Source organism: Erigeron canadensis, chromosome 4 (genome assembly GCF_010389155.1).
Source record: "Erigeron canadensis isolate Cc75 chromosome 4, C_canadensis_v1, whole genome shotgun sequence".
In the NCBI taxonomy this organism is placed as follows: domain Eukaryota; kingdom Viridiplantae; phylum Streptophyta; class Magnoliopsida; order Asterales; family Asteraceae; genus Erigeron; species Erigeron canadensis.
Genome location: NC_057764.1, coordinates 2087022 through 2100426, shown reverse-complemented (window position 1 = coordinate 2100426; position 13405 = coordinate 2087022).

Below are 13405 nucleotides of genomic sequence, written 5' to 3'. Positions count from 1 at the left end.
TCATTAGTTCGTGTCATGGTACGATACTTTTTTTTGATGTGTTAATTAGTCAATTTTAATAGAATCCCTAATTTTCTTTTTCGAAAATCTCTATCTTTCGAATAATGTTAATCCTATGAATTTAAATGATAGCGCCAAGGTGTTAAATAAGGAAAAAAATAAATAAATAACATCTAATACCGTTTTTACTTGGTTTGGGTCTCGATACATAACACTATGGTGTTAACTAAGAAATTTAGTCATAACTAGATTTTAGACTCGTGTCCAACATTGGACACAGGATTTACGATATTAACAATATTAGATTTTCATACATTTAAGTCACAAAAGCTTACAATTTTAAAAAAGCACGGTTTTAAGTGTTATATTTTGCAAGTTGTAGTACAATAATCATAGGTTTCTCACTGTCATTATTAGCCTAGACATATTGATGGAATTGTTTGCCATAGTCATTTCAAAAGGCACATGCTATATATAATAATTTCTCTATTATAATATATTTTGAAACAGATGTACTCATAATGTGATATTATTAGAAAAAATAATTAAGAATTGAAATATAAACATATTTGTGATCCCGAACTTGACATTCAAGTATATGTATTTAATCATGATGCGCGTTCATAACACGCATATGTTTATTTTCAATCACTTGTTTTATGATAATATGATAACAATGAGGATTGTTTTTATATTTTTTGATAACAATTAGGACTCTTCTAATATTTGTTAATAAGTCATTAGGTTTTTAAATAAATACTTTTTTGTAAAAAATATTTCATATATATGTTAAATTATACCGTTTTTACTTGGTTTGAGTCTCGATACATAACACTATGGTGTTAACTAAGAAATTTAGTCATAATAACCGAACCAATCCAAGAGTAATAGATTCTGTTTGGTTTTGAATTCATTTGAGTCACAAACAGAAGTTGGTCAAATAAAACCAATGCATTTAAGCAAACGTCCGTATAGAACTATAGATGGATGAAATTATATGAGGATTCTCTCAAAATTCTAATTTGAGTTAAGTTAGGGAAATTCTTATCTTTGAATTAAAATCAAAGGTCAAGACTAAAAAGTTAACATTTTATTTTGATTTTTGATTTTTATCTAAAGGGTTATAATTCTTTTAACTTGACCTCTCAAATTAATTTCGATCTAGGGGATCTCCCCACCCGATAAAATTTGTTCAATACTTCAAATATGAACACACAATTACAACGTCATAAATTTGTCACTAGAAAATACAACAATAAAAATCATAAGTTTTTTTATTTTAAAATTTTTTGTAAGGCAAATATTGTTGTTAGTAGTTAGTTTTTTTCAGGTTAATAATTAAACATCAATGTTTAAATTTAGTTAAAGTTGAGACCTTTAAATAAGTAAAATTTATTATTTTCTCTTAAACCATTAGACTAAGAGCTCATTGACATTTGCTTCTGAAACACTATTTGTTTTGCTGCCTCTATGGTAGCTAGCAATTATTGGTTTTTATAAGTGAAAATAATATGAGTAGCTAATATAATATAAAATTATACTAGTTTAGCTAAGTGTTTTTGGATATTTATAAAATAACTTCCAGAATCACAATAAACAAACAAAATTGCAATGCGATTTTCTAAAATCTTTATTTTCAAAATTTGTAATTTTAATTTTTTTTCATTGCGATTTGTGTTTTTTTATTACGATATCTATCCATAAAAATATAAGATTTTTTATGGGATTTTCTGAACACGCAAATACTTTAAGGCACAAATGGTAACCAGGACATCATCTTCAAGTAACAAAATTATTTGAATATATTCCAATTACTCTCCCAATTTTTAAAGTTGGATGAACTTACTCCAAATTAAAGGTATGCTGATTATTTATTTACATAAAATTGAAGATGATGTTTTGGTTACTTTTTGCATCTTCAAGTACTTACATGTTCAGAAAATCCTACAAAATTTTGACCTATTTATGGATAGAATTGCAATAAAAACAAAAAAAATCGTAATGAGAAATTTTTTTTTGCAATTTGGCAAAATCACTCTGCGATTTGAAAATCTAATAGAGATTTTGCAAAATCGTACTATGATTTTGTCTTTTATTATTACAATTTTGGTGGCTAATTTATGAAAATCCTAAAAAGCTTGGCTAAATTAATATAATCTCTTAAAATAATTACTCGTGTTATTTTCTCTTCTTATAAGGGGGAAATCAATTTAACCTATCTAGTTTAAAATAAACTAGCACGGTACCTGCACTATGCGGTGGTGGCCGTGGCGACGACGGTGTGATGGTTGGACGACTATTGGTGGTGGAGCGGCGGTTAGTTGTGTATATAATTGATGTAAAAGGTTAATAGACATATTTTAAATAATAAAGGACTGACAGTGTAATTTAATCATTAATGTTAAGAGGATAGTGTATATGAAAGTATTTTAAGGGGTGTTAAGTGAAAATATTACATATTTTCAACATTATCAAAAATAAAAAGGGTTATTCTTTTTATAATATAGTATAAATAAATGTACTTTTGTTAGGACAAAGATTCGTTGAGATGACTTGTCACTCATGTAAGTCCTTCGCGAGTCATCAATTAACCCATTCAATATGAGTCGAAGATAAATTTGATTACTCATCTTCCATTTTGTAAGTCGGATATGGTGGAAAAGTGAAAGAGATAAATTGTTTTCAAAGGGTCACATGACTCACATGTTATAGGTCATGTGACCTACTTTATCCTCTTTGAGAAAAAAAGTCAAATATGTGTAAGTCCTTACAATATTTTTTTTACACCCAAAATGAGAAACAAACAATAAGACTTTTCAGAAGTATCGATTACAGAGTTATCTTCACCAATAGAATGTTGGCAACCACCTTCACATCAACAGCTATATCTTGAAGATTGTTGACTTAAACTTCGTACTCCCCTGCAAAAAACAACACTTGTAATTCTTCTCGTTAGTACATAACTACTACGTGTAGTGATTTGTTCTTGCTTTTAGAGAAGTTGTATTTGTGAAACAGATTTAAATATGTGTGTGTCCAGATCTCATCTCTAGTTAACCTAGTGATAAGTTAAATATTGTGTTTAAGTAAGTTCAGCTAATTTCAACATTGCAAATCTTTTTCACATTGCATCATACAATTACTTAATTATTTATTACTTTATGTGCTCTTATTTACTTTCTGTTTACATACTAAACAGTTAAAGTAAACAGAAGTTGTACAAACTTGAAAATCAACATGCTTTGATGTTTTAAACTTTAAAGGGTACATAAACGATCGAGTTGCTAAGTCACACTTGAAGGGTTAAATTTTTAATTATTCCATGGTAATAGCCCGTAAAGAGTTCTTTGTCTAGCACATGGATTTGCAATGAATATTCCAACTACGTTGAAGATGTATAATTAAACTACTCAATTGGTATTAAAACTAAAATCCTTTATATAACTTCTGCAAATAAGCATAATTAGTTAATATTATTATTCTGTAAAAGTCTAAAGTAAGTTGGAGTTATTAATGACAATTTTGGAGGAATTTGAGACTTTAACGTTTTGCGTTCGAATTTTGATGTGACCAAAATTGTTTTCGAAATAGAGTTTTTTCCAACAATAAGTTTCTTTTATTATATATTAGAGTTGAGTAAATAAAGATATAATGACACTGGACGTAATTTGCTTTTAAAAAAATAGTGAGGTTATCGATGACAACTTAGAGGGGGTTTGGATTGCGTTATAAAGTGATTATCTGATTATTATGTCTGTAAAACGCAAATAATCTAAAAAAGTATTTGTATAAAAAAATGATTATTGGCTATGAAAACACAGATTTGGAGAAGCATGTACCTACATGTTTTTTCAAATACATGCTTTTTCAAAATACAGTTTTGAAAACGCATAATCAATTTTGAAAACGTAGATTTTGTTTTGAAATCGCAAAACCAAACACCCCTAATGTGGTGCGAGTGTTTTCATAATCATTTAATCATCTTTTAAGGTAGTTTTCTTAAAGACGTGTTTCACTTTAAAACATGAATATTTCTTTCAAACTAATGCAATGGCTAAACTTATTTAAAACGGTCAGCGAAATACCCATTATGCCACATATAATCAAAGAGTTGCAGGATTTATTTATAACCAGTTAACAATATTGTTAAAATAATAATCTTATTCTCATTATATGTTAATTAGATGATTTAGTATATGATTAGTGTGCAGGATTCAAGTTTGGATTAAAGATGAAGAAAAGGAACTTGTTAAAGGACTAAAACTGGACAAAGATACATGTTGTATCTGGAAGGACTAATTATGTTCATAAGGAAAGAAGGAGGACTGAAGCTGGTGATTGCTATTGTTGCTGTGTATAAATACTCATATTCAACCCCTTTAGGGTTTCATACGATTATATACACACAAGATATATATCTATATTCATATATTTCTCTTTCAGTTTATTCATTAGAAAATCTGTAATAATAATTCGTTTTTGTGTTCTTCATTGTAATAGAACAATCAACAATATAGTTGATTGATCTATACTTGATTAGCAGGTATAGATTTATGTTTCTGGTTATGGTTTATTTGATCTAATTGAAATTAGGTCAAGTTGTATATTTTTGAGAGAATATTGTTTAGAAATTTAGATTCAGTTTTTTGTGCATGGTATCAGAGCCAGGTTAATCAAATCTAAATCTATTACAATAATAATTTGTGAGAGGAAATTTGTTCTATCGATCTAGGGTTTCGTCGGATATAGGGCTTTTGCGATTAGATCGTTTTTTTCTGAACGGCGTATGATCCTTTGATCACCGTTTGGTTTATTCGATCTACTTAATTGAAGAAACTCTAATTTTTTTACAAAAATTAGGGTTAGAGTTTGAAGAATTGATTTAGTTTTATTTCACTAAGTGAATCAGATAAACCTAATCCTCTTGTTGTTTCCGCTGCAGATTAATTCAGATCCTGCTAATTTTATTGACTAAGTGAATCAATAAATTAGTAGGGTTCCATCTCCTTGTTCATCCGATAGTACTGTTTGCCTTTTCTTCCCTTACTCTTATTTCCTTGTTTGTTTAAAAGTTTTTATTTCATCTTATTCTCATTAAACCAGCTTTGCTAAACTTGACCTATCTCCGTCAGAGGCAAAGAATCTGCACCCTGGCATTGTTTGGAAGATAAGATTATTTTTCAATATATATATATATATATATATTTTTAAAGTTTTTTTTTATTATTATATCTTGTTGAAAGTGGTTAATTGAGATTAACTACTTGATTGCTACTGTTATTTGAGATTAACTGTTTGTTTACAATGGATGATGATAATGTGAATTTTGGTTATGATTCTGGTTCTGATGTAAGTGATAATAATGTTATTTTGATAAGTAAGCTTGATCTTGATAGTCCTTTGCATCTTCATCCTAATGATTCTAGTACATTGTTTATTGTGTCTATAAAGTTAAAAGAAACTAAGAATTATAAGGTTTGGAGTTGTGCTATGATTCTTGCTTTAGAGGCTAAAAATAAAATTGGTTTCATAGATGGTACTTGTAGGAGATCTAATACTGATGAAGTTTTAGGAAGACAATGGGATAGATGTAATGTTGTGGTGGTTTCATGGATTCTTAATTCTATTGCTGAAGAATTGTATCTAGGTCAAATATTTTCTAGAAAAGCATCTTTAATCTGGAAAGAACTTAAAGAAACTTATGATAAAGTTAATGGTTCTGTCACATTTAATCTTCATCATAAATTAATTCTATGTGTCAGAATGGTATGCCTATTGCTGATTATTATCATAAATTGAATGCATTGTGGAAACAGTTTGATGCTCTTGTTCAGTTGCCTAGATGTACTTGTCATGCTGCTGCAGATTTTTCTAAGCATAGTCAGTTATTGAAATTGATGCAATTCTTAATGGGTCTTGATGATGTTTATATGCCTATTAGGAATAATAATTTAACCAAAGATCCCTTGCCAGATGTTAAAATTGCTTATTCTTTAATTTCTATAGAAGAATCACATAGAGGAATTGTTTCAAATGGTCCAGTTCAAAAATCTCAGTCTTCTGCTTTTACTTCTAGAGTTGTTAACATGGATTTTAATTCAAGGTTCAGTAATGGAAATAACAATGTTCAAAGGAATTTTAAATATGGTAATAATCAGAATTTTCAAAGAAATCAAAGTCAGTCTACTGTTATTTGTGAACATTGTGGTTTTAATGGGCACACTAAAGAAAGATGTTTTAAAATCATAGGATATCCTATTGATTTTGGAAAAAAGAGAAATTTTAATTCTTAAGATTTTCAAAAGAAAAGTTCTAATAACAGTTTTACCACCTCTCAAGGAAATGACTCCTCTTCTGTTAGTTTTACTGATGATCAACTTGCTAAATTTGTGAATCTTGTTAAGGAAAATACTCTGCAAGATGGAAGTGCTAATTCAAATATGGCAGGTGTGTTTATGAACCACAACAAAGTTTTTAATGATAATTTTGACAAGTTCTTTTGTGCAAATAAAAGTGCACTTATTAAGTCTATTCTTGAGTGGATTGTTGATTCAGGAGCAAATCATCATATAACTTTTTCAGATAAAAATATGACTGATGTGGTTGATGTTTCAAGGTTAAGAATTAAGGTAGGCTATCCTAATGGGACAGTTGCATATATACAGAAGATTGGTAATCTAAAAATGACAAGTTTTTTGACAATATATGATGTGCTTGTTGTTCCTGAATATTGCGTAAGTTTGTTGTCTGTGCATAAAGTGGCTAGAGATAGTAAAATGCTTGTCTTGTTTGATGATGTTAAGTGTTATGTGATGCATCAGGCCTTGAATGCAAAGATGATTTTGGGGACTGGTAGGCAGTCTAATGGATTGTATTACATTAAGAATGATAACAAAGGTAATCAATATGGCTATGCATGTAATGTAATTAAAAATGTGTGGCATAACAGATTTAGACATCCAGGAGATGTTGTTTTACAAAAATTACATCTTGTTTTGCAATTTAAACATGATAATTTGAAAGTGTGTGATATTTGTTACAAAGCTAAACAGACTAGGGATCCCTTTCCCTTAAGTGATCATAAAACTGTTGAATTAGGTCAACTTGTTCATTTAGATGTGTGGGGTCCTTATAGAGTTACTAGTAGAGGAGGTTTTAGATACTTCTTAACTATTGTTGATGATTATTCAAGGGCTGTTTGAGTTTATTTATTAGAAGGAAAGGATGAAGTTCTTGAAAATGTTGTAGTTTTTTATAACTTGTTAAAAAATCTGTTTCATAAAACCATTAAGACTTTGAGAAGTGATAATGGTACTGAATTTATAAATCATGCTTTTACTAAATTTGTTGAAACAAATGGGATTGTTCATCAGACTTCTTGTGTTCATAGTCCACAACAAAATGGGATTGTAGAAAGGAAACATAGACATCTTCTTAATGTTGCTAGATCTTTAATGTTTCAAGGGGGAATTCCCCTTAATTTATGGACTGAATGTGTGCTAACTGCAACTTATTTGATCAATAGATTGCCCTCCTCTATGCTTTTAGGGAAGTCTCCTTTTGAGTTGATTTTTGGACATACTCCTTCTCTTTCTCATCTTAGATCATTTTGATGTCTCTGTTTTTCAAAAAATCTTAATTTGAGTGATAAATTCTTAAGTAGATCATCTAAATGCATATAACTAGGTTATTCAAGTTCAAAGAAAGGTTATAAACTCATGTGTTTAGAAAATAATAACATTTTTTTTCCAGAGACGTAAAATTTTTTGAAGAAAATTTTCCATTAAAAGAAAAACTAAATTTGACTAAAAATGTTTCTAAAGATAACACAAATCATTTAAATTTCTTTGATCTTGATGATCCTAGTGAGCCCAATGATGATGAGAAGGAGGAGAATAATAATTCTGATGGTGATGGCAGTAATCTAACTCATCCTGGCAGTGTTCATGAGAACATTACTGATGAGTTAGATACAACAACACATGATGAACAACATAATAATTCTGAGGGTGATAATGATATATATGCATGAAATTGATCAAAATGAGATTGATGTTCCTATTTTTCAAGAAAATTTTAACACAAATGATCAAGGTTTGAGAAGGTCAAATAGAGACACACATATGCCTAGACATTACAATGATTATGTTATGCAAAGTAATGTGAAGTATGGTCTTGAACATTAAGTGTGTTATGCTAGTCTTGATTCTGAATGTTTAAGCTTTGTGTCTGAATTAAACAAGAGTGTTGAACCTCAAACTTATTTTCAAGCTTCTAAAACTAGTTATTGGATTGAGGCTATGAATAAAGAAATGGAAGCATTATATAGAAATAAAACTTGGGATATTGTGGAGTTACCTAAAGGGAGAGAACCTATAGGATGTAAGTGGGTATATAAATTTAAGTATAAATCAAATGGTGAAATAGAGAGATACAAAGCAAGATTAGTAGATAAAAGGTATAACCAAAAGGAAGGTGTGGATTTTGATGAGACTTTTTCACCTTTGGTAAAAATTGTAACAATAAGGTGTCTTATTACTTTAGTTGTTAAAAAAGGTTGGCCTTTATATCAACTTGATATTAATAATGCATTCTTATATGGTGACTTAGAAGAAACTGTCTATATGAAACTTCCCGAAGGTTTTTTTAATTCTAGTGATAAAAGGGTGTGTAAATTGAATAAGTCATTTTATGGTTTAAAACAAGCACCAAGGCAATGGAATGCCAAATTGACAACTGCTTTGTGTGAAAATGGCTTTGTGCAAAGTGTTAGTGATTATTCGTTAATTATTAAATCTAATGTAGACTTGTTTTTAGCAGTTTTAGTTTATGTTGATGATATTATTGTTACTGGTAATAATTGTCAAGAGATTGAAAATTTTAAAGGGTATTTTCAAACCAAATTTCAATTCAAAGATCTTGGAAAGTTGAAACATTTTTTGGGAATTGAGGTTATTGAAATTGAAAATGGACTTTGTTTGAATCAAAGGAAATATTGTCTTGACTTACTTTCTGATTATGGTTTAGTTGCAAGTAAACCTATGAATACTCCTCTTGATCCTAATGCTAGCATAACAACTTTTAAAACTGCCAGTGATCCTGTTTTGGCTAATATTTCTGAATATCAAAAACTTATAGGTAAGCCTATTTATCTTACACACACTAGACCAGACATATCTTACACTGTGCATTGTTTAAGTCAATTTATGCACAAACATTTAGCTTCTCATTTGAAACTTTCCTTAAGGATATTGAGATATCTTAAAGGGAATCCAGGTAAAGGTGTGTTCATTCCCAGAAATGGTAAGATTGGTTTAGAAGCATTTGTTGATGCAGACTGGGCTAAGTGTATGGTTAATAGAAGATCAGTCACTGGATATTGATTATATTTTTGTGGTGCTCTTGTTTCTTGGAAAAGTAAAAAACAGAACACTGTGTCTAAGTCTTCTACTGAATCTGAATATAGAGTTATGGCTGCTGTAACATGTGAGATTATTTGGGTGTTAAAATTTTTGAAGGATTTACATGTTGATAATGTACTTCCATATTAATGTGTTCCGTGACAATAAATCTGCTATTAAAATAGCTGTAAATCCTGTTTTTCATGAGAGAACTAAGCATTTGGAAATAGACCTTCATTTTGTTAGAGAAAAGCAAATGGCTGGTGTTATTCAAACCAAGAAAATTGAGTCTGAAAACCAAGTGGCTGACATTTTTACTAAAGGTCTTGATAAATATACTCACAGTTTCTTTTGCTCTGAATTAGGGTTGGTTGATTTGTTTGAGAATAAGATTAAGGGAGATGTTAAAATAATAATCTTATTCTCTCCATATGTTAATTAGATGATTTAATATATGATTAGTGTGCAAGATTCAAGTTTGGATTAAAGATGAAGAAAAGAAACTTGTTGAAGGACTAAAGCTGGACAAAGATACATGTTGTATTTGGAAGGACTAATTCTGTTCATAAGGAAAGGAGGACTGAAGCTGGTGATTGCTATTGTTGTTGTGTATAAATACTCGTATTCAACCCCTTTAGGGTTTCATACGATTATATACACACAAGATATATATCTATATTCATATATTTTTCTTTCAGTTTATTCATTAGAAGATCTGTAATAATAATTCGTTTTTATGTTCTTCATTGTAATAGAACAATCAACAATATAATTGATTGATCTATACTTGATTAGCATGCATAGATTTATGTTTCTGGTTATGGTTTATTTGATCTAATTGAAATTAGATCAAGTTGTATATTCTTGAGAGAATATTGTTTAGAAATTAGATTCAGTTTTTTGTTCAAATATAAATAAAAAACAACGAAATATTTCTACTTTAAACTTGTATTGTAATTAAATCATTTCATTTACTCAATCAGGTCATTCGGTCAATTATGCTATTTGTTTTATGAAAATTGCCAAAAGAGAATAATATCAGCCTATTCGTTTTTGCTAGGTGGTTTATCTAATACGAGTACTTGCGAACAAAATGAAACCAATGATTCCAAAATTTGATCTTTTACCTCCTCTGACCACATTTGAAGATTTCCTCACATGACTTCACGTACTCAACTTTAGAGGTAATCATTAGATGAAGATTCACTAAAGCCAGGTAAACCTTAGGAAATCGTTAAATAGTTTTTATTTTGGCTCAGCTGTAAATCTTCAAATGAAGCTTTTATCACAATCGAGTGAAGTCCAATGAATTAAGCTAATTTAGTAATAACTTTCAATGGAAGATTTTTTTCAATTCAGCTCGGCAATATATCTTTAATTAAATCTAATGCCGAAAGCTGATCCTTTTTTACATCGTCAGGCTACAAGCCAAGTTCCAACTTAACATAGATCATTCAAGTATCCTAATGAGTTCGAGCTTGATTCGACACTTTCTCTTAGCTATATTAAGTTTGTCAATCACTTAACCGGTTTCCATACCCTTTGTCAAAGGATACAAATCTATTATCAATTTGTCATAGTTAAACACTTAAAGCCCATTTAAGCTAACCAGGCTAAAATCCCATTTACTTAATACTTAAGCCCATTTAGCATTAATGTACTCTGTAGGCCCATTCATGTTTTTTTTAACAGTCATTCGGTATTCGACATCAGGGGACACCTCACCGTATAATGGTGAAGCCCTGCGTGTATTCTAGACTACGAGATGTAGACCATAAGCCATTACAAGTGATTCAAGGGAAAAACCTCCAGGACATGTCACTCTAAAGAGTAGAACCCATGACCTGAACTAAATCAGGGATGACTCCAGCCAGTTGATCTAGCCTTCATTGTCTATTATCAAATTATCTATTTATCTATTATAGCACGGTATATGCGGATTGCAGCAATGGTCGTGGCGGCGACAGTGTAGTGGTGGAAGCGACTGTTGGTGGTGGAGGCGACGTTAAGTGTTGTGAATAATTGATATAAAGAGTTAATAAAGATATTTTAAAAGATAGGGAGATGATGATGTAATTTAATCATTAATGCTAAGGAGGTAGTGTAGGTGAAAATACTTTAACGGATACTAATTGAAAATATTACATAACTTTAGAATACTTCCAAAAATAAGGGGTTGTTTTTTTTATAAGACTGGTGTGGTATCCGTGCAATGCGGCCGTGTTCGTGGCGGCAAAAGTGTGGTGGTGAGGGATGACTGTTGGTGGTAGAGGCGGCGTTGAGTAGTGTTAGAAAATTGATGTAAAAATAATTGATTTAAAGGGTTAATGGAGATATTTTAAAATATAATAGACTGATAGTGTAATATAATCATTAAGTGTATTTTAGACATTTTCCCCTGTGCAACTTTCAACATGAGGAATATTCTTTTTATAAGATAGTAAGTATAAATTAACAAGAGTTTCATAGGCTTTTTACTTAGGTGACATTTTCTGTTAATTTATATTTTTTGGTGCTCGTATGACACTTTATTCGCCACATCACCATTTGCCTACGCGGACGTTCATATGTGGACATTTATTTGTATTAGTTTTAATTATCAAATAAAAATGTCAAATATAAGATTATAACTCATGACCTCTAAGTTTTAATAAGATGTACAAACCACTTGATCTAACTTAATATTTGTTTATTCTTTGCAAACTATGGTAGAAATTCAGCGAATATTAAAACAAACTAAAAGACATTGATAATATAATTTGTCGATCTTTGTATCTTATCTCTTTCTATTTAATTATCTTTTTACGTAGACTCTAGTTTACTTTAATATAATACAAAACTAAACTATATTGATAATAATGTAAGATATAAATTTTCTTATCTTAATCTACCTTTGTAATATATCAATATTAAATTAGATATTTATTTTATCAATTTCACACACAGATATTTACTTTTATATTCGATTTATATTTTCTCTCTTCACTTTTTTATCTTCTATCTCTTTTTTTTTTTCTTTCTAGAATTTACTTTATGTTTCTTTTATATTTTACATACGTATAACATCAATAAAAGTCCTTTTAGTTTTATTGTAAAATTTATGGGTAAATATTACAATCAACTTTTATAATTTATTTTTATAAAAGATCTTTTGTTAAGTTTATTTGGTTTTACTATCATTTAATAAAATAACGTTCATAATAAGTAATTAGTAATTACTTTTACTTATGGTGTCTTGCTCATCGGACAAATGTAATCTAATGAGAAATATGCGTAAACAATTAAAATTGGTCACATATATAATTGATCTGAAATTAACTATCACCAAAATAAAACATAATAATAAAACTCGTAAGCCATATATAAAAATGATTTTGAGTTGGGTTTAAACCTTTCTAGCAAATGATTTTGGTTATTTCCTATCCTTACTTTATATATAAAAAAAAAAACTAACTTTTTAAGACTTTTTTTTCTAGCAAATGATTTTGGTTATTTCCTATCCTTTATAGAAAATTACTTAAAATCCCTTTATTTATTTTTTTATATCCTAAATACTCTTTTCTGTTTATTTTATCCACTCATTCCTTATCAAAATTACCTATGTGAAGTGGTGAAAACTAATTGTATCAATTTGTTGAAACTCTCAATCGACGTCGCTGCCATTTTCCACCACCGCCACCATCATTGTTGTCGCTGCCACCGCTGCAAATCTCCACCACCACCATATGTCAGCGTCATCACCGTCGAATTGCGTAAATACCCTTAGTAAATTTCTAATCCAATTAAATCATCTCGTACATGGATGTGGATCAACATCTAGCAAAGATGTGTTCCATTAGATAGTAAGTATTAAAAATTTGTTCAATCTAGAAAATGTAATATTTGAATGGCACTTATAATGGACTATAAGGGCGTTGACAATTGAGCTTTTGAGAATTTTCTTTTTTTCACTTCTAATCTATCTTATGTCATTTTTCTTTTCTTTTTTTCACTCACCCTTCATT